At 41.1% G+C, this 26,867-nt stretch overlaps 1 long non-coding RNA gene across 1 annotated transcript; it reads left to right on the forward strand.

Moving 5' to 3' along the window:
* Nucleotides 1-7,905: 7,905 nt before the first annotated feature.
* On the forward strand, nucleotides 7,906-25,837 carry LOC118242309. The gene is made up of 3 exons (XR_004776754.1): nucleotides 7,906-8,016; nucleotides 25,594-25,707; nucleotides 25,798-25,837. It is a non-coding gene; the product is annotated as an uncharacterized LOC118242309 (long non-coding RNA).
* Nucleotides 25,838-26,867: the final 1,030 nt, after the last annotated feature.

Here is a 26,867-nt window from a genome sequence, read left to right on the forward strand (position 1 = left end):
ATCCACCCTCACCCTCAGCACTGGAGCTCCTCAGGGTTGTCCTAAGCCCCCTGCTCTACTCACTGTACACCTAGGACTGCACTGCCACTTCAAGCTCCACCATCATTGTCAAGTTTGCTGATGACACCGTTGTCATGGGTCTGATCTCGGACAACGACGAGAGGGCCTACCTGGAGGAGATTAAACACCTGGAAAACTGGTGCCAGGAAAATAATCTCCTCCTAAACATCAGTAAGACAAAGGAGCTGATCGTTGATTGCAGCAAGAAGCAGGAGCGGCACTACCAACCTGTGAGGATCAGTGGAACCACGGTGGAGAGAGTAGATAGTTTCAGGTACCTTGGTGTTCACATCTCGCAGGACCTGTCCTGGTCCCGCCATACCAGCTCCCTGGCAAAGAAGGCTCGTCAGCGTCTTTACCACCTCAGACGCCTAAGAGACTTCAGACTGCCCTCCAAGGTACTGCGGAACTTCTACACCTGCACTATCGAGAGCATCCTCACGGGGAACATCACAGTCTGGTTTGGGAATAGTACCAAGCAGGACAGACAAGCACTCCAAAGGGTAGCACCTTCAGCAGAGCGCATCACTCACACGGAACTTCCTGACCTGCTGACCATCTACTACAAGTGGTGCCAGACCAAGGCCAGGAGGATTGTGAAGGACCCCACCCATCCCAACAATAGACACTTCTCTCTGTTGAGGTCAGGGAGGCGCTTTTGCTCCCTGAAGACCAAGACAGAGAGGCTGAAGAGGAGCTTCTTCCCACAGGCCATTCGGGCCCTGAATCAGGGAAACTGATAAACTCCAATTAACTTCAAAATTCTAAAGATTTAATCTGTGTAATATGTCTCTAACCGGGTTTGTATTCAAATATTTGAAAAATCTTATGGGCATTTACCAAGTGCATTGAGTCATGACAATGCACCTGACAGGTGTGGCACCTTGTTATGATTATACACACAAGGTGTGTAAATCCAAGAGGTTTATGCTACTGAACAGATTAGAGAGATCAGGCAGTCAGCTTTATCCGAAGTTGATAACACGGGGCAGAGTCCGGGAGGTGTCCAGGGGTCAGGCAGGAAACAAGGTCTGCAACACAGGCAGGAGACGAAAACCTGGAAGAAAAACACGTATCTGGAATGCTCGGTGTGCAACATAGGGTAGGCAATACTTCGCGAAGTGAATGGGAGGGAGGGAGGGAGGGAGGGGAGCTTAAGTAGGGGGGCAGTAATGAGGAGAATGATTATCAGGTGTGTACTAGTATTCTGGTGAATCAGATCAGAGGCAGGGACGAGGAGAGGTAGGCATAGCAGTGCAGGGCTGAACGTGGTTCCTGGTGTTCGTAACACGCTCGGTGTGGTCTTCTGCTGCTGTAGCCCATCTGCTTCAAGGTTCGATGTACTGTACATTCAGGGATGCTCTTCTTAAACTACCAAAATATAAACAACTGATCAGATGCCCCAGCTCGGAAGACACAACACTTGATCACTGCCACAGCACCATAGATGACACATACCAGGCTACTTCCTGTGTCCCATTTGGGAACTCTCAGCATTCTCTCATCTCCTCATACAGGCAAAAGCTTAAAACCACAAAGCCTGAGGTGAAATCAGTGGGAGTGTGGTCTCCTAATGCCATAAAGGATTTGAGGAAATCTCTGAACTCAACCAACTGGCACATCTTCAAATCTGCAAATAACAACCTGGACAACTATGCAGATGCAGTCACCTCTTACATAGACTTCTGTGAGGAGACTTGCATCCGATCAAAGACCATCTACATGCATAATAATATGAAACCCTGGTTCTCCAACAAGCTCAGGAATTTGCACACAGCTAAGGAAGAGGCTTATAGGAGTGATGACATTGATGCATACAAAAGGCCAAAGTATGCAATAAACAAAGCCATAAAAACTGCCAAACACGAATAAAAAAACTGGAGCAGCAAGTTCTCAAATGACAGTTCCTCCATCTAGAAAGGACTTCATACAAATACTAAATACACACCTAAAGCATCAGCTTTAGCAGCAGAGCCCCTGCTCCCAAACCAGCTCAATAACTTTTAATCAAGATTTGAATTACAAAGGACATCTCCTCTCTCCTGCTATGTATTATTTGCAGTGTCTTCACACCTCACCTCCACCAGATCACTACAGCACAACACCTACAGCACCCCCCACCTCACCTCCACCAAATCACTACAGCACAACACCTACAGCGCCCTCCACCTCACCTCCACCAGATCACTACAGCACAACACCTACAGCACCCCCCACCTCACCTCCACCAGATCACTACAGCACAACACCTACAGCACCCCCCACCTCACCTCCACCAAATCACTACCCCACAACACCTACAGCGCCCCCCCACCTCACCTCCACCAGATCACTACAGCACAACACCTACAGCACCCCCCACCTCACCTCCACCAGATCACTACAGCACAACACCTACAGCACCCTCCACCTCACCTCCACCAAATCACTACACCACAACACCTACAGCACCCCCCACCTCACCTCCACCAGATCACTACAGCACAACACCTACAGCACCCCCCACCTCACCTCCACCAAATCACTACCCCACAACACCTACAGCGCCCCCCCACCTCACCTCCACCAGATCACTACACCACAACACCTACAGCACCCCCGACCTCACCTCCACCAGATCACTACAGCACAACACCTACAGCGCCCCCCCCACCTCACCTCCACCACATCACTACACCACAACACCTACAGCCCCGCTGCCCCACTTCCCATCACCATCACTGAACAGCAGGTCAGCTGTGTTCTCAGGAAACAGAAGACCAGGAAAGCAGCTGACTGACAATCTTAAACTTTTTCTGATTGCAGATGACACTACTCTGATTAGTCTCACCTCAACAACGATGAGTATGTGTATCGGGAGGAAATAACATGTCTGGTGTCATGGTGTGGAGCCAACAATCTGGAGCTCAACACACAAAAAAAACTGTGGAGATGACAAACTTCAGGAAGAAACCCACCCCACTACCTCCATTGGATATACATGGTTCCACAGTCAGCAGAGTAGAGTCCTACAAATTCCTGGGCGCCACCATTCAGCAAGATCTCAGATGTAACAGACACAGCACTGCACTAATGAAGAAGGACCACCAGCGCTTGTATTTCCTGTGTCAACACAAGAAATTTGGACTGCTTCAAGCACTAGCTTTATACTGCCATAATGGAATACATCATCACATCCACCATCTCCATCTGGTTCGGCTCTGCGTCCTCTCAGACCAAGCACGAGATGCAATGAATGGTGTGAGGTGCGGTGTCCAATCAGGCGGCAGGGGCAGACATACAACTCAGCAGATAGGCTTAATATATTAATTATACATAGTCGGTGTGCTAGTGCCCATGTAATACATATAGATATCACATTTCCAGCTAGGATATGTCTTGGCACCAACAAGAAGGTGCCTAGGTTGCAATCATCTGGAGGGATGAAGCGATCAGACATGCTCAGACTTCCACCAGCATCTAATCTAATAGCCTTTGGCATGGTGACAAAATAGACTGGTAAATAATTGCTAAGTGTGCATAGACCTATTACAAATGCACTAGGTATGTATTTATCTAACCAAAGGCCTGACTAAACAGGTAGGTTTTTAGCCTGCATTTGAAGATTGAGAGTATGTCTGAGTCTTGCACATGTAACCGGAGGTTAATCCGAAGCTGCGGGGCTTGGTAGGAAAAGTCTCTGCTCCATGCAGTAGTTTTCATAACTCTAGGTACTGCTACATTGCCTGCATAGCATTTGTGGTGGTCATATTGAACCCAGAGGTCACTTAGGTTCTTAGGGGTAAGATCACTTTGAGCTTTCTATGTTAATAACAATATTAACATATAAACAGTTATCCAGACCGTAACAATTTGAAGTAGCTCAAGTCTAGGTTTTCATTTATCAAAATTATATTTCTCAGTTTTGCAAAATTTCAAATTAGGCAGTTGCAGTGACATCTACATGAACTCGAAAAGAAGGATCAGAGCAAAAGATTACCACGAGGTTTTTACTGCTACAGTATAGCTTTGAAGTGATTACAGCTACACTACAGCTGTAAGATTGAGTGAAAGGTCATCAGGAATAAACATGTTAAGCTATTTTGTGGTAGCCTTTGGACTGAGTAGGAGTACTATTGTTTTGTCTGAGCTAAGTAAGAGCCAGTTTTTTAGCAACTGAAATGTGCAACTGAGTATAATCAGCATAGCAATGAAAGGCAATTCCTTATATGTGAATGGCCATGCCGACTGGTAGCATATAAAATACAAAGAGCAGTGGTCTAAGAACAGAGCCTTGTAGTATACGAAATTTTACCTTTGTATTAGTGGGGAATTCTCTTTTCATTCGAATAGGACCTGAACCAGGACTGTGCTACTACGATAATCCCAACAAGATTTTTTATTCTGTGAACTCATATGTGGTAATATATGGAGCAAAATGCCACGCTGAGATCAAGTAGCAATTTTATGTAGCCCTGATGCCATTAAAAATAATTTATCTCTTCTATAAATTCTCAAAACAATTTCTTCACAATGCATTATTTTCTGTTATATCTAATTGACAATCCCTTCTGAGACCAGGTAACTTTTCTATATATGAACAATGATCGTTTTCAGAACTGGCTAGACTATAGACCATATGTATCCATGGAATGGATAAATAGTTCTATGATGACAGAGGTTCCCCTATCTGCAAAAACAGAGACCCCAATCATAACCCCAGATTTGGGAAAAAAGATTAACCTGTGCTTTAAGAAGGAACACAATCCTCATGTATCTGTTCAAACAAGCAGTTCTTTGAAAAGAAATCCATGCAATTCTAGTTATGTCTGAGCCCTTGTCTGAGTAGCTAAACGCTTACCCCACAATATTAGCACAAAGTAACATACAGGATACTGTTGGGACTGCTGCTCTAGCCTGGCACACTTCAAAGGAAACTTAATTTAACTTAATGAACTGGCTGCAGAGTGCTAGTATAGCTTTGTTGGAATCCCTCCCTCATTAGTATTTAGTGAATCACTCTCGATCATATCGCTAGTGCATAGATAGATAGATAGATAGATAGATAGATAGATTATATTGTTTGAGCACTATACTCATTCTCTAGTAATTCCATAAAACAAAGCAAGTTTCTCCATTAGTAAGACATGTTCTTGTCTATTTAATTTAACTCTCATTGATTGTAATATGTTAACAGTCTGTTGTGGATTTTTGGAAATACCATTTGTACTTCTCCAGTAACCCTCTGCAACCAGTCTCTGACCAAGTCTGCATGATTTAAGACCTCTGTAAACATATCAGTACCCAAAAAGCAGATCTCCTGCCTGGAAAAAAATCCTTCAGCTCCTGGATGAAGTCACACTGGCTAGAAGGAGCATGGCACCCCTTCACAGTGATCAGGGACCACAAAAACCTGGAGGACCTCCAAACCACCAAGACGCTGAACTTCCGGCAGGCTCGATGGTCCAGTTTCTCTTCCCGGTTTGTGTTTCAGGTGACCTACAGACTGGGATTGAAGGATGTGAAGGTGGACAAACTCTCCTGGCAGTCCAGTGCCTAAGCATGTCCTACCAACCAAGAGTCAGTCCTTCCTCCTTTCTGTTTCACTGGGGCTGTCAGCTGGCACCTAAACTGTAAAATCTCTGCAGCTAACCATCAGCTTCTCTGCCCTCTGCACCAGCTCTACACCTGTCTGTGAAATTGCAGAGCACTCATCACCTGGGCACACAGCTCCCTTGGCTTAGAACTTCCAAGGTACACAAACATCTGACAGCACTATACTAGTGTCCAGCAATACACAGGGACATTTTGTGCTGAATGTACAGTGCAGCAAAACACCTCGGTAAACTGCAACCCCTTCTCACACCACATCACACATGGTCTCACCTGGTAGTTGGTTTTGTCACAGATCTCCTGGTCTCTGAGGGCAATATGGTGGCCCTTGTTACCATCAATCCCTTGTCACAGACGGTCCAGTTCGTTCCACTCCTGGCACTTCCCACTGCACTCAAAACAGGTAAGCAGCTCTTGCACCACATCTTTTGACAGTTCAGGCTGACAGAAGAAAATGTTTCAGATCGGGGAGCTCCATTCACCTTCCGGATATTGCAGAAGTTCCTGGGCAAGCTCAATGTAATGGTGAGGCGGACTTCAGACTAGCTGAGCTAAGTAGGGCCAGAAACATTTTGAGTAAAATATGTCATAGATTAAAATATATAAAAGGCAGTAAATAGCTTTTTAAGAGTCACAGAGCTTATCATTGTTGATTAGACTATGATTAGACAAACATTACAGCAGTTCATCCTCTGCTCTTTACATCACTGGCTATGTCTGTAACAAAGCATATTTTAAGAAGGTAGGGGTGCTGTCATAGCTATGATGCTAAACATCATAAATATTTCTATATTTAAGTATGAGTTTTAATGTCAGCTGATGCGTCACACATCCAAGATGAAGACCGTAAATCTGGAGAAAGAAGTTTTCCTAATGATGGCATGAAAGTGCAACTGCACAAGTTCTACCTGATTGGTGGTTTTCTACATCACACTTCCTTTTTGAGGTCTCACTATGGTTGGGGAAAATACAGCATTGATTTTAATTGGATCAGGGAATATTACCTGTATGCCAAGTTTATTGCAGATCAATATTTTCAATATATCCTAAATATAAAAAAAAATTGTATAAAGTCATGAATTAGAATAAGTGCCCCCTGCCCTTTATGAACACTTACCATTGCCATGCTCAGAGTTTTTCATCTTACATATGATTATAGCTTGAGCAATGATAACAGCCACACACACTCCCAGCACTGCTCCAAGACAGATCACTACAGGACCCACATGCTTTTCTGTAGAACGATCTTTATAAAATAATTTAATATACAAATTAAAGTGAAAATGAACAAAGCTTTACTTTACTCTGCCTACACATCAGAAAGTTTGCACATAAAAAAGTTCATCCTTGTACTGTAAATGTTTTGATCCTCAAAACAACATATATCACATATACATACATATATGTATGTGTGTGTGTGTGTGTGTGTGTGTGTGTGTGTGTGTGTGTGTGTGTGTGTGTGTGTGTGTGTGTGTGTGTTTGTGTGTGTGTGTGTGTGTGTGTGTGTGTCTCTGTGTGTGGTACTAGGCAAAATAAAGCTTGAGTCCAGTGTTGCTTGGGAATCTGTTTCTAATTCTGAATGTTGATGCACTGATGTGTATAATCCTTGATATCCTGATAAATATAAAACAAATATTCCAAGCTCTTAGTTTATTTTACTGTCATTTATATGGTTAAACTAGGTTTTTTTGTTTTGTTTTGTTTTTTTTTTGTTCTGGAAAAGGCAACTCTTTAAAATGCGTGTAGCTATAATATTAAAGGGGAGGCTTCTGTGATAATCATTTTATTTAAAGCAAAGAGACAAAGATACTTGCCTGAATAAGATGTGTTTGATGGATCACATCCTGTTCCTGCACTGTCAGGATTTATTGGGATTAACTCTGTATGCACTCATCAATAAAACACAGTCTCAGGTCATAAGTCATCTTGGTTTCCCTCACATGCAAAAAACACATGTTTTATAAAAATACCGAAGTGTACTACTAAAGAATTAGCAGGTACTTTTGTAAAATGTGTTTCTTACAACACTTTGAAGTCTACTATATAAAAACTATACAAACTAAAAAATAATTTTATTTGTTTATTTTTAATTCCCTAATTGAGAAAATAACTGTGGCTTTGACATTAAGATTATATGTGTTTTGTGCTTCAGTTATACTCCAGTTTAAATGTAACGAAGTTTGAAAGTAGTAGTTTAATTATCTGTCAGAGTGGACATAGCAGAGGTGAAGTTAACCTTTGTTCCATCTGTCACTCCACAGAAGTACAATGTTTCATCTTCTTCAGTAGCATTTAGAACAGTCAGAGAGATTCTGTCATCTTTACACTTCGTTATGAATCTGGAGTTGTTGAATGGAAATGAAAGTAGGTCTGTTTTATCTTTATACACTTTTCCTATTTGCTGAAGCTCCTGTTACCATCTGAGCTTGAACCAAAATCAGTGTTTTCTTTAAATGTGCAGTAACGAGAGATATTCTTCCCAGGTTCAGTCTGGACTGTTCGTTTAAAAGGCTTTGTAGTATGAACTGGACCTATAAAATGAAACCGAACCAGATCAATAAGGAAACAATGTGGACAAAATTGAATCCAAAATAAATAATAAATATTGATTATTAATCAAATATCAGAAAGAACAGTAACAAATGTAATTATAAATGCTGGTAAGAATTTGGAACTGTACATGTCTTGTTGAGAAAAAAATACAAGTATCCAGACTGGTATCATCATTGCAGTGTAAACAACATAGAAATAACACACAGGCAAAGTAACACACGACTTAGGCAAGCAGCAAAGCAAGGGGTGACGAATAATTAGGTATTGGTGAAAACAATCTAAACATGACTGAGCAAAATAACCGACAAACAGGAAGACAAAACACTGGGCTTAAATACCCAAGACTGATGAGACTAACCAGACACATTCCACTCCTGATGACAATAGATGTTCCACACCAATCATCCTAAAAGGTTCCTATCTTGCTTAGAAATGAGTCTGACCAAGACATGTCATAGCAGAACTGTTAGCTACAAATTGTGTCATGCAATTGGCACCAGATAACATAAATGTGACACACTACAAAGTACTGAACTAAACTGCATGGATGACTCACATTAAGAATAATCTCAGGTCCATTACAAAGGTGTTTACTATAGATGGGTTGTCTTACAGTCATACCAATTCTGTGAAAATTGTTTTACATGGGCTACATAAGTATGTCACAACATTTGTTTAATATTATTTGTTTTGATGAAAATATGCATAGTTGTTTTATTTGGTGGCTGATGAATCTTCTTTGTAACAAGGAGGATTAGTATGCACCTATCCAGGGACTTATATTCTATATCATTATCTAATGATTATTTCTGTATAAATTATATATTACTAAACTATTGGACAAGCACATGCCAATCCTCTGTTATTCAGCAAAACTAACAAGACAGACAGAGCTGAGGAATAGTGGGAAAGCAGACTCTAAGAGTTATGATAGAGAATACACAAATGTGTAAAAATGTGTAATCTCTAAATAATGTAATGCTGAGGTACAAGCTTTTTGATACTATAAACATCAGGAGATGAGCCATGGTAAATAATAAAAATACAATCACCTTTTCAATCACATTTTGTATGTGTTAAATCCTTAGTTCAGATAAAATGCTGTAGTATCCAAAATGCTGTAGTAAAATTCATACAATTCAGATTTTTTTTCTGTTCTGTTTATTTTAATGTTTCATATCTTGTTATTAGACTCCTTACGTTTTTTTATGCTTAGGAGATGTAATGGCAATTAAACAGGAAATGCAAGCATCTTTTAACTTTGCCTAGAATAGTCATTTCAAAATTGACTAAATTTGACCATCTATAGTCCAAACAAAGTCATTGCAGTTTTATTTAAAGTAGAAATTAAAATGGAAACAAAATTCCAACTATAGGGCATTTCCTTTTCATTCCCAACTTGCTGTATAAAGTTCACTAGTTAACAATATGAACAATAGAAAAACAAAAGCATGTTACAGTGTCAAAGTCAGTAGCTACTTTGCCAAAATCTGTTAGCATCTCTGGTGGCATCCTTCCTTTTTATTTACAGCTCTTCCTTCTTGTAGCTCACTTTCATCCTCATATTCATTTCCTCTGCCCTCCTTGGCATCCCTCGAGCTCTTACTTTATATTTTCCTCATTTGCACATTTGTTTAGGTTGGCTAGCCATTTCATATCCTTGGTCTTAAATACGGGAGAAAAGCAAACAAGGTACAAGTCAACATAATCAATAATTGTGATTGGGAGCGTGGCAGGTGTGGTGTGTGTGAGCAGCAGTGGGAGTGTCGCTTGAGCGGGTTCCCTGGCATGGCGTGACTTAACGCTTCATCCGTATTTACACTTAGTTTGATCAAGGAGTACATCTGTGGATTTCGCACACAACTGCGACTGCATATTGACCTAGATACCTATAACTAGTCTGCATGAGCTTAAATGTGCTTGATTACAGGTATTATTTGTAAAGCCTGCTTTTTATCATTTCAAATAGGTTTCATAGCTCAATGGTTAATGCACTGTTCTTGTAAACCAGGGGTCATGAGTTTGATCTTTGCTAAGGCCTTAATGCTGTACAGTTATATCTGTGTGAAATTCTGGCAAACTGTTAAAATATATATTCTAATGCATAAAATCCTTGTTGTGAAAGTAGCATTAAACCAGAATGAAGGAAAATATGTCAGTGCTTTTTTGCATGTTTTATTTCATTATTCAAGGGATATTCAAAGGCACAATTTAAATAACTTTTTTTTCCAATCCCAAACTAAGTGATTGTTAGGTGAAGTCAAACTGACCAACAGAATATAAAAGAAAATCAGCCAGGAGTAAAGCAGATAAAAGTATATACATTGCAGTACTGCCATAATGTTATACTTTGTTTAATTTGATATTGCTCCAAAAAGGCATACACAGAAAAATATCATGCTAAAATTAAGAAGATCAAATATGCTATAGTGGTTCATTTCTGAAAGCACAACATTTAAAATGAAACCGAAAAGAATACGAATATGAGATCTTACTTGTGAGAAAGTCTGCCCAAGATAGGAGCGTGGACCAAGAGCAAACGTTTAGTAGCTGAAATCGCATCGTCGGCTTCAAGGTTTTGCAATGTTTTTAATAATAACCTTGTGATATGACAGCTTAGAAATATGGTTAAAACATTTTCTGAATCAGTAGGATCTGCCTTTTCAATGTCATGTCCATAGCCCGCAGTGTTCCCCGTTTCCCAGGCAACCTGTTCACTTACGGGTTTATGTCAGTCTCTATGGTTCCATGTCTCCTCCCCTTTGTCTCCAGCTGTTCCTAGTTTGTCCTTATTTGCATTCCTATGTAAACCCCGTCCTTGCGTCTCTTGTTTGTCGGTCATTGTCTTTCATGGTTGCAAGTTAGTCCTTGTTTGTCTTTGTCTTGCTTTGTTTTGGTAAAAATGTGTGTCTGCCTTTCTTTGTGTTTAGATCTCATTTGTACTCTCACTCTGTGTTTGCTGTCTACGCTGCCTTCCCTGTTAATCTCTTTTCTTGTCCGGTATTCTCCCTGCATGTTCTAGTTGTACTGATCATTATTGTTCTCCGTTAGTCTTTCTTTAGTGTTTATTTATTTAGTTGTATAAATCTCGCACACACCTTGTTAACCCGTTATTGCTGTCTGTCCTTCATTCTGTTCATTTATTGTTTGTTTGTTGGTTATTAAACTTATTTACTTATTCTATTCTATTTGTGATGCTCGTTATGGCTTCCCTCGTTAGTTCCGTTTCACATAACATCCAAGGTCCAGCATTTCGCACGTGTTTGCTCTCGCTCACCACCATCCCTCGTTACATAATGTTGTCGATAGAGGTTATATAATCATAAGTATATAATGTTACAAGTAAAAAGCTTTAAAGTGAATGTAAGAAAATATACAAAAACAAAGGAAATGCTCAGAGAAGTCAGAGGGTTAAACATAATGTCAAACATTAATTCAGAGGTTTATCTCCCACAAAGGTCAGAGTTCAGTGCTTTGCATTGAAGGTTCCTAGTGTGTGCAGAGACTTTGCAAAACTTGTTTCTCTGCTTTTGTTTCTGTTTCTCTATTTTTCTCTTTGAAATCTGTATTCTGCCATTAAAAGTTCATCACTCACGTTTTGCCGCAGCTTCACAATGTCACAGTACTTACAAAAATAAATGTTTAATGTGTTTAAAACAAATATTATTTGTTTCTCACCCTCCGAACTATCAGACTGCAGTTTCTTATGATGTGGTGTTAGAGTGTATCTGAGTGTTTACGTGTGTGTGCATGTGCTCATATTATTCAGTAATTTAGAAAATGACACATGTTGAATTAACATTTACAAATACAAAAGCCCTTAACCTAAAAGCTTGGCCATGTTAATTTCATAGTACAAACATAACAGTCAAAGGTTACACGTCCATATTCAATAGTGTTATTCTTCCTTTTTTAGGCTCTTAAGCTTTACACCCTAATTATTCAGTTTACTTTGAATCACATTTTGTCCATGCAAAATGTTTGGGTACTTATGGATTTACAAACTCTGTAAAGCACATAGTTTATAGCAGGATATTGATAATCGATAAAACAACTAAAGTAGGATGGAATAAAAGAACCAGAAATAAATAAAATTGATGTTCCACTATAAGAAATGAAATCATATAGTATTAAATAAAATGTAATAAAAATACATCAAATGTAATATTGGTGATTTATAATATAACATTATTAATTTTATTATTATTATATTTTAATACTCATATCTGATATTTAATACCAGACACTAAGCAACAAAAACAACAGGCACAATGCACACTTCTAGAATGAAGAGAATATATAAAGGTCAGAAAATCAAAAGTCTTAACTGAGTAAACACAACACAATGGGTAGAGATCAAAACAGTATGCAGATTCTTTATCATTCACCCAGTTTTGAGAACAGTGGTTCTCTAAGACAAATCAACACTTTACTGTTGAGGCAGGAATGAACCAGCAGAAACACAACATACCTTAAAAAAGCAGATGAACCGGGAATAAAGATTTAGAGATTACAGAGTTACACAGCACCTCCTTTAAAACACTGAATGTGCCAGTAAAGAGATAATCTATCCAGACTTCACTTAGGATTATAGAAGGGAAGAGAGCTAATAATCTAGATTCAGTAAGAGCTGAATGTTTCAGTAAGAGCTGAACGTTTCACTTCAGAGTACATGCTGTCTTCAGGCTGTCCTCTCTTCACCTGCCCTCTTGTGGTTTTCCTCTCATTGAAATGAATGGCAGCATAATTCAGATCTTTAGTATCATGTCACTGTGTGAATGAACAATGTTTAGTGAACATTACTGTCATTCTGATCCTTATTTAGAATACGACTACTAGTCTCAAACACAGAGACAGTGAGTTGCCCTCTCCTCGTCCACTACATTTTTGCTTATGAAATTTGGTTTTAGGATTTGTAAACTAAATGTAGGTTTGACGGATTTATCAGAAGTAGCTAAAAGGACTAGTCAGTGGTTGTGGGTGAGGAGAGTACAGGCTAGTTGGGGAAATGCATAATGCAAATGGAACCAGTGCCACTGAGCATCCAATAAATGTACTAGTGAGGCTGCACATGGCCTTAGTCACTGTGGAGACCAGCATGGAACTGCTGTGTTGGGGGATGCTTGGTGGTGTAGTTCATAACATCCATATGAAACTGTCAGCACACATTAACAGTGTCAGTAGGGCTGGGTATGACTTTTAGTCGCTGGGGAGACCAGTGATGGATTTTATAGGTTAAATATATCCCTGAGTTCTACTGTTGTTTTTCTACGATTTGATTTCACCACATGTTTAAGTGATCACCGATCACGATCATTCAAGATTTTTTTTCTGACCACATTCCTTCCCCAAAGATGATGTTTCCCCACTGTCTTTCCACTTTTTATTAGTGCGTTGGACAGTTCTTAACCCGATTTTAATAGTTTCAGCAATCTCCTTAAATATTTTCTCTGCTTGATGCATGCCAATAATTTAACCCTTCTGATACAGCTTAACATCTTTTCCACGACCACAGGATGCGTCTTTCGACTTGGTTGTTTAACAAATGAGAAGCTACTCACTGCATCAATTAGGGTTAACTAACTTGTTACCAGATGAAACATAATCACTCATGCAGTAATTATCCAATGGGAGGCTCTTACCTATTTGCTTAGTGACCTTTTTTTTTTTTTTGGCCAGCTAGTGTATATACTTTGTGCTTTCCTCAATAAAGTGGAACTCTCTTGATTCACTACCATGGTGTCAGTGTCTCTTGACTACCCTGAATCTGGCTACAGAGGACTGAGGGCAGAGGTTAACTTGGAGGAGATTGAACCTGAAGTACTGGTTACGTTGAACCAGTTTTTAACACTGTGTAACAGACTAAGTAATCCAGTGCCAAAAACACATACTGGCAAATAATAAGTTATTTATTATTATACTGAAATTTTTTTCAGGCAGCACTATGTGAGGCTGAATAAGGTGATAGAACTCAGTGGTTAGAGTTGAGCACCTCTGGTCAAATATAATCCAACCAGCACCCCTCCACCACCCTTTTTCGGGTTAGAGATCATTATCTGCACTTCTATTTCCTATAGAGTAGCAAGAATAACCAACAGGAAATCAGGCCCCAATCACATTTAGAAGTGGTGTGATGTAGTTCAACATTGTTTTTATTTAATAGTTTCTTTTAATTTGCCCAGAGGTGAATAGTGTACATCCCGTAAAGCACAATATAACATTTTAGTCTCAGTGCTGCCAGAAAAAGTTACACATGCCTTGATACCTCATATTTACACATGCCTTGATACCTCATATGAAAGAGTCAGTGGTGTAATTGGTGATTCAGTGATTCATGGCAGTGACAGTTTATTAAAGGCAGGGTCTTTAGAGGAAACAAAAACTCACAGTGATGTACACACTCCCTGCTTTGCTGTCTTCATAGAAAAAAAAAAAATTACCCCCAGGTAAAAGGAAAACAAATTTCATCGACGTATAATTTGCACTTAAAGATTTTTAGTTATATAAATATCCATTTGACTGATGTTGTTCTAAGTGTGTTTTTGGTTTTATAATTGTTCTGGGTTTCAAAAAAGCCTACCACTATACATCCTGTTGTCAGTATCACACATCCAGTTATCTTGCAGCCAACCAGATTAGCAAAGCACTTGTGTTGTACCACCAATGTACACTTGGTCATGCATGCCAATAGAGATGGGGATTATCCACATATACATGCAAGTGTAAACACAAGATGTTGTGTTTACATTTGTCTGTTTGTTGGTGAACTGAGCCATGCACAGACAGACAGTGTTTCTCTTTCACAGAGCAGATGGGAGAGTGTCGTGTGTCTGACCAGGTCCTGATTTTGTAGGATGAATTACAGATGTCTTCATCTCAGGACTTTGTGGTTTTGTGAATAATGAAGGTATTGTAGAGAATGGCTGATTTATCATTGAACCAACTGAGTTTGCTGGTTTTGTGATGTATAGTACTTTGTGTGTGTGTGTGTGTGTGTGTGTGTGTGTGTGTGTGTGTATGTGTGTGTGTGTGTGTGTGTGTGTGTGTGTATATGTGTGTGTGTGTGTATATGTGTGTGTGTTTGTGTGTGTGTGTGTGTGTGTGTGTGTGTGTGTGTGTGTGTGTGTGTGTGTCAGCGTTACCCAGCGTTACCCCTTCTGGGACCAACTGGTCCCACCCCCAGATGTGTTGTGACTTACAATGTTTTCTAGGTTTTGATATCTCACACTGGCACTTTCTTATGTCAGATATTCTACCAAGTGATAATAAATCACTGACAGTTGTGTTGACCTGAATTAACTCACATTTGCAGCTCTTCCTTGTCCAGCTGCTGGAGCAAACAGTGAGATTCCAGACTACAGACACAGCCAGTGCCAGACCCATGCTAATGACCAGCACACCATGGTGGTAGTGAATGTCTACAGCATGGAACAGACATGCATAATGAAAGATAGTGTTGTACAAAAGTACAGGAGGTTTTAAAGAAAAAACTACAGACAAAATAATCATTCATAACGTATGTGACTGCACAGGGCAAGATACAGAACAGGATACTAGTGTCACTCTGAGATTTTACGGAAAACAAAACAACAGCGCAAATACAACACAAGCTGACACAAATATATATATGCATCTGTACTAAAAAGCAATTGATTGATAAAACTCTTGAAGTGTAGGCTTCTGTGATCACTTTTTAAAGCAAAGAGACAATAAAATCTACTTGCTTGACTGGTCTGTTTTTGAGGAATCCAACCTGCACTGTTCCTGCACTGTCAGGCTCTGTTAGGTTGGGTTTTTGTCCTGGTCAATAAAACACACAGTGTCAGCACATTGTAGTCAGTACAAATAGTACACTGATACAGCGTCTTGTGCAGCTGGTCTACATTTATGCAGTACATTTACACTGTACATTTACATTTACATTGTACACTCCCCCAGACACCCAACCGGCATGCAGTGGTAGTCATGAATGTGCACTGAATCCAAATAGGAAGTGCAAGCATGGGAGAGAAATGGGTTGGACATTTTGCAGCAGCAGCTGACAAATTGTTTTTACTCTCTTGACTTATCTTGACATTTTCATCAGTAGATCCACATAAGCATATATGGATACATATTACTCATGTTTTAGGTCTAGATGATGTTACATTTACACCAGATTACATTGGCTTCTACAGCTGTCTCATTGGAAATTTTCACACAATGTGGCTGAGTTGATAGTGCTGGTGAATTGTATTGAGACTGACAGCTATAATGTAAGATGGGTTCAAAAATGTTATTTTATGAGAAGTTTGTGTCTAAATGCTTACAGTAAAAATGGCTATAGGAGAACTTTGTACCACATGAGGGAATAGTAATTTGTACCTAGTGGCTGCAGCCACATACACTAATACCTACTACCTTTGTGTTGTACTTTCTCATATTCATAGCACTGAGCTAAGATCGAATTCCGGTTAGACTGATTTAGTGCAAATTTTCATCAGGGTTTTAATTTCTCTTTTTGTGTTGGCTACGTATACTGGTCTACACATTTTGGTACCAGGAGTGGGGTCTGCCAGTTAGGTTAGTTAAATCAAAATATCATATGTGTCATGATTAGTCCCTCCCAGCTTCTGTGTTGTCCTGTCTTCTCTGTCTTGTGTATTTTAGTTCCATGTAATGATTTTCCACAACTATCCCTCATTTAGTTCATGTATTTAAACCCTGCCTTGTTCCCTTGGTCTTGGCTGTTCATTGTTTACTTCATGGTGTTTAGGTGTTTAGTGAATGTTTTTGAAAGCCTGTCTCTGTGTACCTGTAAGTTTGTACTCCATGTATCCTAGCCTTCGTGTTTCTTAGCCATGGGTTTTCCCTAGTCTTTGACATAGATTGCTTCCCATTTCCTTTCGTGTGTTTTTGTTTTACTCATGTATCCACATACTGTCTGTGTTGGCTCTATGACACTGGACTGCTACAATGACTCTGGCTTTGGGTTTGCCCCTAATAAATCTTGCTCTTCTCCACATGTGTCCGCCTCCTTACCGCTCAATGTTACAGAATGAACAACCAATCAAAGATGCAGCAAGAGACTCTGGGAGGTGGTTGTTCCGCTGGAACGAAACTCTGGCTGTTTCTACGCAGTCCAAGTTTGTTACGTCTCAGCGCCACCAGACCAGAGACAGCAAATCCCCTGGTGCTGCGGGTACACAGGCATCTTGTCATTCCTGGAAAAAGCAGGGTCGCGTTTATTTTGATGATGATATCCCAGGTAAGCATCAAGAGTCTACCCGTCTTGACCAACACTGCAGGGGGGAGTGGCCTGCAGCACAAGACGTGAGTAGACAGAGTGAATGCACAGACAATTCATGGCTAGGCACTCGGTGTGCACTAAAGCGCAACTGTGAGCTCCCTATCGCTCGCATGAGCCTTGGGAGCTGCCGAGAGTGTTCTATGTCTAGGTATTCCTCCATGGTCACTAAATCCTGTTCCTGATCCTGGTCCTATTCCTGGTGTGAGAGGCGCCGCCCGTCCTGATCCAGTTCCTGTTCCCGGCATGAGAGACACCACCCGTTCTGTTACCAGGTCTGTTTCTGTAGCCAGCCCCCGGACTTGCCGCCACTGAACGCCGCAGCCACACCCCAGGACCCGCCAGTTCCTGATCCTGGAGTGGAAGCAGCCACTCCACGAGCCCCCATGCCTCATGCCAGGCCTGTGCCCATGCCTCGTGCTAGACTTGTCCCAGTGGTTGCTCCTGGAAGCTCTCCTGTGCCCCAAAAGGCTGCCCCTGCCACTTCTACAGTCTCTTCTGTGTCCTCAGACCTGCCTCCTGGCTTGAAGGCTTCATGTTCCCTGCCTGTCCCACCTAGGCCTGTGTCTCGGTTGCTGCCTGCTCCTACTACCCCGTTGTTTTTGCCTTCTCTATTGCTTGGTTTTGTTTTTGCTCCTATTGTGTTGTCTGTCCCTGTGCCCTTTCCTGTGTCTCCTTTTGTTTCTGTCCCTGTGCCCATGAGTGCGTCCGTTCTGGTGCCCCCATCTTTTTGTTCCTGTCCCTCTGTCCCTGGCCTGGTCCGTTTTACGTTTGTGCAATCCTCATCCTCTTCCTGGCACTTTTGTCATCCGCAGCCTGTTTCTATTGTGTATTGTGTTCCTGCTCCTGCTTCCACATCTTTTCCAGTCACTCCTGTTCCTTCAGTTCCTGTGTCTATCCACGCCTCTGCTCCTGGTACTTGTCCTGTTCGGTCTTCTCCTTTTGCCCCGGTTTCTGTTTCTGTTCCTGTGTCTGCTTCTGTTCCAGTGCATGTTCCTCATTGTGCCCCTTGTTTGGCTCCTGTTTCTGCTCCTGTGTCTTGTCTAGTCCTGTCCCTGCTCCATGTCTTGCCCGTTCTGTTCCTGTTGGTCCTGTTGGTGTCTTGTCCTAGTCCTGTTATTTTTTTGGGGGGGTTTTGGTGGTTCCTGTTTGTGCGCGCCCCGGTGTTGCATGCTTTGGAGTGGGGTACTGTCACAATTAGTCCCTCCCAGCTACCTTGTTCTGTGTTTTCCCTGTCTTATGTATTTTAGTTCCATGCCATAGTTTCATTTTCTCCACCCCTCATTTGATTTTCCACACCTGTCCATCGTTTAGTTCATCTATTTAAACCCTGCCTTGTGGCCTTGGTCTTAGTTGTTCATTGTGTTTTTCTTTTACTCATGCATCCATATGCTCTCCGTGTTGGCTCTATGACCCTGGACTGCTACAATGACTCTGATTTTGGATTTGCCCCTAATAAATCTTGCTCTTCTCTGCACATGCGTCCACCTCCTTACAGCTCAATGTTACGATATGAAAATACAGAAGTGGTGAAGATCAATATTTCATATTTCATGAAGGACAAACAGAGTCCACAGACATCAGAGCAGACAGTTTGTGTTCTAATTACAAGTCAGAGATCTTGTGCACCTTTAGTTTCTTCATACTGGGTGCCATCTGTATATCTGAATCTTCTAATAATCTCTCCATCAACCAAGAAAATGCCTCCAGAATAACCAGGATACCCTTCTAACTTGTTATTGAATGACTGTGGGATTGCTTAAGGGCTTAAAGAAATGTAACTTTAGACTGAAAACCTTACGCAATGTCTCAAGGATCAGGTGATGAGAGTGATGCTCTAGATGGTGCAGGTGGTCGGGTTAAAGGTTCAGTGTGTGATTTGCAAATACATACAGGAGCTGAGTAGAAAATCATAATATGACAGTGATTGTCAATTTAAGTCAGAGCTGAAATTTGTATTTGTATAGAGAGAGCCATATTCAAAAATTTAGTGGTGACCTTATTATGGATGGGAGGTCAGTATGTGAGTTCATTAAGTTCATCTTCAACAGAAGATGGCGCCGGTGAGGTCGGCTGCCGTCACGACTGCTCCGTCCACACCTGGCACTTTTTTCGCTCTTTTCGCCATCTTCTTCGCTCTTTTCGCTCTTCCCGCTACCCCTGATTTCTCCGCAGCCCTTCTTACACCACAACACGTCTCTCGTACAGCAGAGATGCACTTATTTCTCTTAATCTACATAGCACTCCCCTCAAGCCGTCTCTAACCCTGGACCCAAGATGGCCAACGAAGATCCTGAGGGAGAACAAAGGACGCGACGTGAGGAAAAGGCCTCGAGGGAAGCGAGCCGGCATCAGGAACAGGCTGAGGGCTTGGGCACACCAAGCTCCCTTACCTAGCATCCTGCTAGCCAATGTCCAGTCTTTGGACAACAAGCTCGACGACCTCCGGGCCAGAATAAAGTTCCAGAGGGACATTCGGGACTGCAACCTCCTCTGCTCCACCGAGTCGTGGCTGAACCCAGTGGTACCAAACCATGCCATCCAGCCAGCCGAGTTCTTCTCGGTTCACCGTATGGACAGGACAGCATATTCGGGGAAGTCGAGAGGTGGTGGAGTGTGTGTGATGGTAAACAACAGCTGGTGCAACAATGCCAATGTTGTTACTCTCGTCCGCTCCTGCTCACCCAACCTGGAGCTGCTCGCCCTCAAGTTTCACCCTTTCTACCTTCCTTGGGAGTTCACTTTGGTCATCATCAACACCGTGTACATCCCACCTCAGGCCAACATGGACACTGCACTGTGGGAACTTCATGAGGCTCTCACACAGTTTCAGGCACAACACCAGGATGCTGCACTTATTCGTGGTTGGGGATTTCAACAACGCTAACCTCATGCATGTAGTACCCAACCTTTACCAGCACGTAACCTTCCCCATTAGGGGAAATAGGACACTCGACAACTGCTATACCCCATACAAGGACAGCTACAAGGCACTAGCTCATCCACCATTTGGTAAGTCGGACCACGCCACCATCTTCCTCCTAACAAAATATAAACAAAGGCTGAAATGGGAAGCTCCGGTTCAGAGAGAGGTCACGCGCTGGACCGACCAATTGGTGGATGCTCTGCAGGACGCTCTGGATGACGCAGACTGGGACATATTCCGGTGCAGTGAGTTTACGGAGGCAGTAGTGGGGTTTATTGGGAAACTGGTGGACGACACGATTCCAAGAGCCACCATCAAGAAGTTTCCGAACCAGAAGCCCTGGTTGGCCTTTTATCTGCGAGGCTTTGAACTCAAGTCTGTGGCATACAGAGTGCGCAGGGCGGTGAGGGAGGTGAAGCGGCGCTATGGGAGGAAACTAGAGACAAATTTCCAGCAGAGTGGCTCTAGATCCCTGTGGCAGGGACTACAGATGATCACAGACTAGAGGAGCCCACCCTCCGGACTGATGAGTGCGGATGAGTCTCTGGCAAACGAGCTGAACACATTCTTTGCTCGCTTCGAGGCTACATCTAGCAGCCTCAAAGCCTGCATAGACCAGCTAGCCCCGGTATTCACCAACATCTTCAATCTCTCCCTGATGCTCAGTATTGCCCCATCCAGCTTCAAGCGTTCCACCATCATCCCCGTCCCGAAGAAACCTTGACCCTCTGGCCTCAATGACTACCGCCCTGTTGCCCTCACATCAGTCATGATGAAGTGCTTTGAGAAGCTAGTCAGAGAGTTCATCACATCTTCACTGCCAGTCTCCATGGACCCACTGCAGTTTGCATACCGCCATAACTGCTCCACTGACGATGCAACTGCACATCTGCTCCACACCACACTGACAGACCTGGACAAAGGGAGGGGTAATTATGTTAAAATGCTGTTTGTAGACTACAGTTCAGCATTTAACACTATCGTCCCCTCCCTACTCACTACTAAATTGGAAGATCTAGGACTGCATACATCCCTGTGCGACTGGATCTCCAACTTCCTAACAGACAGACCACAATCAGTACGGGTGGGCAACTGTGTCTCATCTACCCTCACCCTCAGCACTGGTGCTCCTCAGGGTTGTGTCCTAAGCCCCCTGCTCTACTCACTGTACACCTATGACTGCACAGCCACTTCCAGTTCCACCATCATTGTCAAGTTTACTGACGATACTGTCTTCATGGGCCTGATCTCGGACAATGAAGATAGGGCCTACCTGGAGGAGATTAAACACCTGGAAAACTGGTGCCAGGAAAATAATCTCCTCCTAAACATCAGCAAGACAAAGGAGTTGATCGTAGATTGCAGCAAGAAGCAGGAGCGGCACTACCAACCTGTGAGGATCAGTGGAACCACAGTGGAGAGAGTAGATAGTTTCAGGTACCTTGGTGTTCACATCTCGCAGGACCTATCCTGGTTCCACCACACCAACTCCCTGGCAAAGAAGGCTCGTCAGTGTCTTTACCACCTCAGATGCCTAAGTGACTTCAGACTGCCCTCCAAGGTACTGCGGAACTTCTACACCTGCACTATTGAGAGTATCCTCACGGGGAACATCACAGTCTGGTTTGGGAACAGCACCAAGCAGGACAGACAAGCACTCCAAAGGGTGGTACGTTCAGCAGAACACATCACTCATACGGAACTTCCTGACCTGCAGAGCATCTATTACAAGTGGTGCCAGACCAAGGCCAGGAGGATTGTGAAGGACTCCACCCATCTCAACAATAGGCTCTTCTCTCTGTTGAGGTCACTTCCCACAGGCCATTCGGGCCCTGAATCAGGGAAACTGATAAACTGTGGGGACCACCACGATGTAACTGTAAATATGTCAACTGTAAGCTGGAACTGTACATTGTGTACATTGTGTACATACATTTACACATATCCATATATACATTGTACATTGTGTATATAAACATATTATACATATATTGTACATACATTTTTAATATATTTTGTATATATATATATATATATATATATATATATATATATATATATATATATAGATAGATATAGATATAGATATATATATATATATATATATATATATATAGATATTAATTTCCCTATACACCCCTGTTTTTTTTTCCCTCAATTTGGACAGAACACTCTCAAACCATTTCACTGCGAGTTATACTGTGTATGACTATGTATGTGACAAATAAACCAAACTTGAACTTGAGGTGGAATGCATTCTGGCGCTTAGAGACCATGGATGATCACGATTATTTATTCATCTCGTTGTTAAGGGGTCCAGCCTTAGAATAGTTGAGGCTACACATGAGTCTGAACAGCCAAATGGTCACTTATTTAAGGTTTAGAGGTAAGTGTAGTGTCTCACAAGTGTTGTATATGTTCTATGGTCATAAACAAGATGAAGATGAAGACATCCATGACTATACTCCTTGTTAAAAATACTGAATTCTGTCACCAAGCAGACACCAGATGTAGTGTGAAATGCTTTATGAAAATGAAAAGCATGTGGACACACACACACACACAGACACAGAAGTGCACATAGATGTTCCATAAAAATAGAACATTTTGGATGTGCATTGCTTGTTGACAGAACCTAAGATGATGTCGACTGAAGTATTCTGCCCTTTACCGTATCTGTGCTGTGAGTCTTATTGCCAGCATATTTGTATTTTTTGGTTTGCCATTAACCAGCCTTGTGCATTTGTGTTTATCTTTATTACTATGGAGAATAAAAATGATCCTAAACTATGACACTGTATTCTGTTGGCCAGGACATGCAGAGTTAAACCAAACAGAGCCTGACAGTGCAGGAATAGACCTTATTTTATAAGGTCATCCTACCGTACTCAGATCACTTTGTCTCAAATACAGTGCCAACCTCTGTACTTTAATTTACTCTTTAGCTGCTATCTGAGAGAACATTGTAAGAACACAGTTTTAGACTTTGTGGTCACTGTGAATGTAGACATAGGAAAAAACCCACAAGTTTAGACTGATAGTGTCTGATAATAAACTTCCTGTGTGCAAATGCAGTGTGGAGATTTTGGGCTCTCCTGTGATCATACCCTTCCCTGCTGTCATGGTTACTGCATACTCAGTGTTGTCAGGTCCATAATAATTTTATGTATTACACCACCAAGCATTCCCCAACACAGCAGATCCATACTGGTCTCTCTGGGAACTAAGGCCATATCCAGCCTCACTGGCACTGTTATTGCATGCTCATTTGGATCTACAATGTTAACAAGGACATGACACAACATCCCACTCATCTGTGCAGTCCTCCATGTACCTGAAACATTGAACACCTCAGCCATTCCACCTTTATTTATTTCCCCAACTAACCCGCACTCTCCTCATCCACAACCACTGATTAGTCCTTTCAGCTACTTCTGATAATTCATTCACAGCTGTCGCTAGTTTACAGATTCTAAAACAAAATTCCACAAAGATATTGTGGAGTTACAGATGGGATCAACAAAATAGATCTAACAAAGACTTCCACAGTTCATAATCCCAGAATATTACTCTTGTTTTGTTTTTATACAAAAAAAACAAAATATGAGACAACACAATACACAATAAAACTTTTTTTAGCTACTCCAGCTGTTGTCATACACTTTTGAATAGTGTTCCATAAAATAGTGAACCCCACTGTGTTACAGCATTAGCCAATCACATACCATCTGGCATGGTTTGGTTTTTGAGTGACTCTGCTACTTGCTATTAAAAAAAAAGTCCACTCTAACACTACCATTAACAATCTGAGCTGTAGAAAGAAAGAAAACTGAATAATAATAAACCTTTTGAGCAATTTTTCAAACAAGACTGAAAGCAAGATTTTCATATTCTTTTTTACTCTGCCTTTTGTGGTATAGTGTTGTAGGTAACATTAACTTTTTTGTTGGTGACTGGGGTTCAAACCTCATTGGGTCAAGTGCTCTATGCTGTATCAATATGAGTCCATGGGCAAGACTCCTAACACTACAGATGCCTGTTTATAACATGTTTGAAATTCAAAGTCACATAAGTATATAATATAAAGTACATGGATGTTTGGCGTAAACATGTTTTATAAGAGATCAGGTTCTGATAGTGGCCTAACAAGGCTGTGAGACAACAGGACCATGTGAATTTTGCCAGCTAATGAGATTTTTGGTCAGGAGACCTGAAAATTTATGACGTTTAGTTAGTTTGTTAGTTGCTTCTTTCAAACCTTCTCCTCGTGTTATGGTACAATGATGGTACCAGTCTGGATACTTATATTTTTGAGCTGCAAGACATGTACAGTTCCAAATCTTTACTAGTGCTCATAATTACATGTGTTACTGTACTTTGTTGTTGGATTAATATTCAATATTTATTGGATTACATATTTTTCCCAAATTTTTCCTTATTGGTCTGACTCTGTTTCATTTTATAGGTCCTGTTCAAACTACAAACCTTGCTAATCAAGCAGTCCTGATGCAACCTGGAGAAAATATCACTCTTAACTGCACATTTACAGCAAAACTTGATAACACACCTTGCATGTTGTACAAGCAAAGACTGAATCAGGAGCCTCAGCAAGTAGGATATGTGCAAAAAATGTGCAGACACTGTATTTTATTGACCAGGACAATGAAAGTTAAACAAACAAAGATTGATAATAGATGAAGAGGATTGGATCCCCCAAAAACAGCCCAAGCAAGTTTCTCTGTGTCTCTTTGCTTTAAATAAAAAATTATTGTAGGATCCTCCCCTTCAAGGTTCTATATGATGGGCACACATATTTTATGAAGGAATTGCCGTATCCAGAAAAAATCTAGTTTAACCATGTAAAGGACACTAAAATAAACTAAGATTGTAAAGTGTTGGTTATAAACTTTGTTATATTTGTGTAATATTTAGCAGAATATTAAGAGTTATACACAGTGTATCAAAGTTCAGCATTAGAGTCAGATCCCCAAGCAACAGTTAACTTGAGCCTTGTACATGTGCTGTTCTGAGAGTCTCACACTCACACCCTGATCGCATCTCCCCTCCCCAGTCACACAATCTATGGTAGATTATTTTGTCTTTAGTTTTTCCTTTAAAACTTCATCTACTTTTGTACAACACTATCTTTATTATGCATGTCTGTTCCATGCTGTAGATATTCACTACCACCATGGTGTGCTGGTCATTAGCATGGGTCTGGCACTGGCTGTGTATGTAATCTGGAATCTCACTATGTGCTCCAGCAGCTGGACAAGGAAGAGCTGCAAATGTGAGTTAATTCAGGTCAACAAAACTGTCAGTGATTTATTATCACTTGGTTGAATATCTCACATCTGTTTCCTTTTTCATGAATTTCAAGGCAAAACATCTCAATCAGACGACATCAAAGAGGGAGAGAGACCACAAGGCCAGGTATGTTACTATATGCTTGTTAAACTGTACCTGGATCAGTTTTAATTGAACCAGATTCACCCAGTTGAGTTGCATTTTTTTTTTCTTTGTTACCTACAGGGCTGCAACACAACTTCCCTTGTCTGTGTGAAAAGGATCCCAGTACTAAAGAGTTCTGTTATGTTGCATTACAGGTCTCTGAGGACAAGATGCAGAAAACAGGACATCAAGAAAATGAGTACACCCATGTGAGATTCTGGCCTGTTTGAGTATAAGATACTTTAGTGTTCAGTTCAGCACATAAAAGAAAATAGATTATATTGTGTGGAAGTATAGTCCAGAGTGTGTGTATAGTAGTACTACTTTCTCATACACTTTTATTTAGCTTTTCAATATGGAGTGTTTATTCTGAGTTTCTTTTCCCCCTGTGCTGTAGGACTGTAGCACTAGTTTACTGTACACCCCACATGCTGACATGGTTATAAATGTAAATATTTGTTAATAAAGACGTTTAATTCACTTTCCGTTTAATTCCAGCTTCTTTTGATGCTATACTGGCCTGTCTTTTTTCAAACAATGTAAAACCTAAAATCTAAAATTCCAAGATAAAATAGAAGGAGTCAAAAATGAAAATATATTAAAAGAAAAATCTGCCATAAAAAAAGTAACAAAGTAAAGACACACTGTTAATTCAATTAATCAGTTCAGACACTGTAAGGAGTGAGACTCAAGACCATGAGAAGAATATACAGATAATACATTAATAAAAAAGGAAGATCAAAAGGGCTAGAGCATGTTCATAAACTGCACAAGGCAGAGAGCAAAAAACATCAAAAGTGCAAAAGGAGCTTGGCAGGAATCTGAGACAAAAATATAGTGAAGGAACAGTATGCTGAAAAGATTACAGAGCAATGAAATGGCTTAGTAATGCAAGCGTCTGAGTAGGAAATACTTTTCACATATGTAGCATAACTGGTGCTTTAACTAGGGAGACTGATAGCTGGTGATGGGAAACAGGTGAAAATGATGTATCTGTGC

This window comes from Electrophorus electricus, chromosome 12 (assembly GCF_013358815.1).
Source record: "Electrophorus electricus isolate fEleEle1 chromosome 12, fEleEle1.pri, whole genome shotgun sequence".
NCBI classification, from domain to species: Eukaryota; Metazoa; Chordata; class Actinopteri; order Gymnotiformes; family Gymnotidae; genus Electrophorus; species Electrophorus electricus.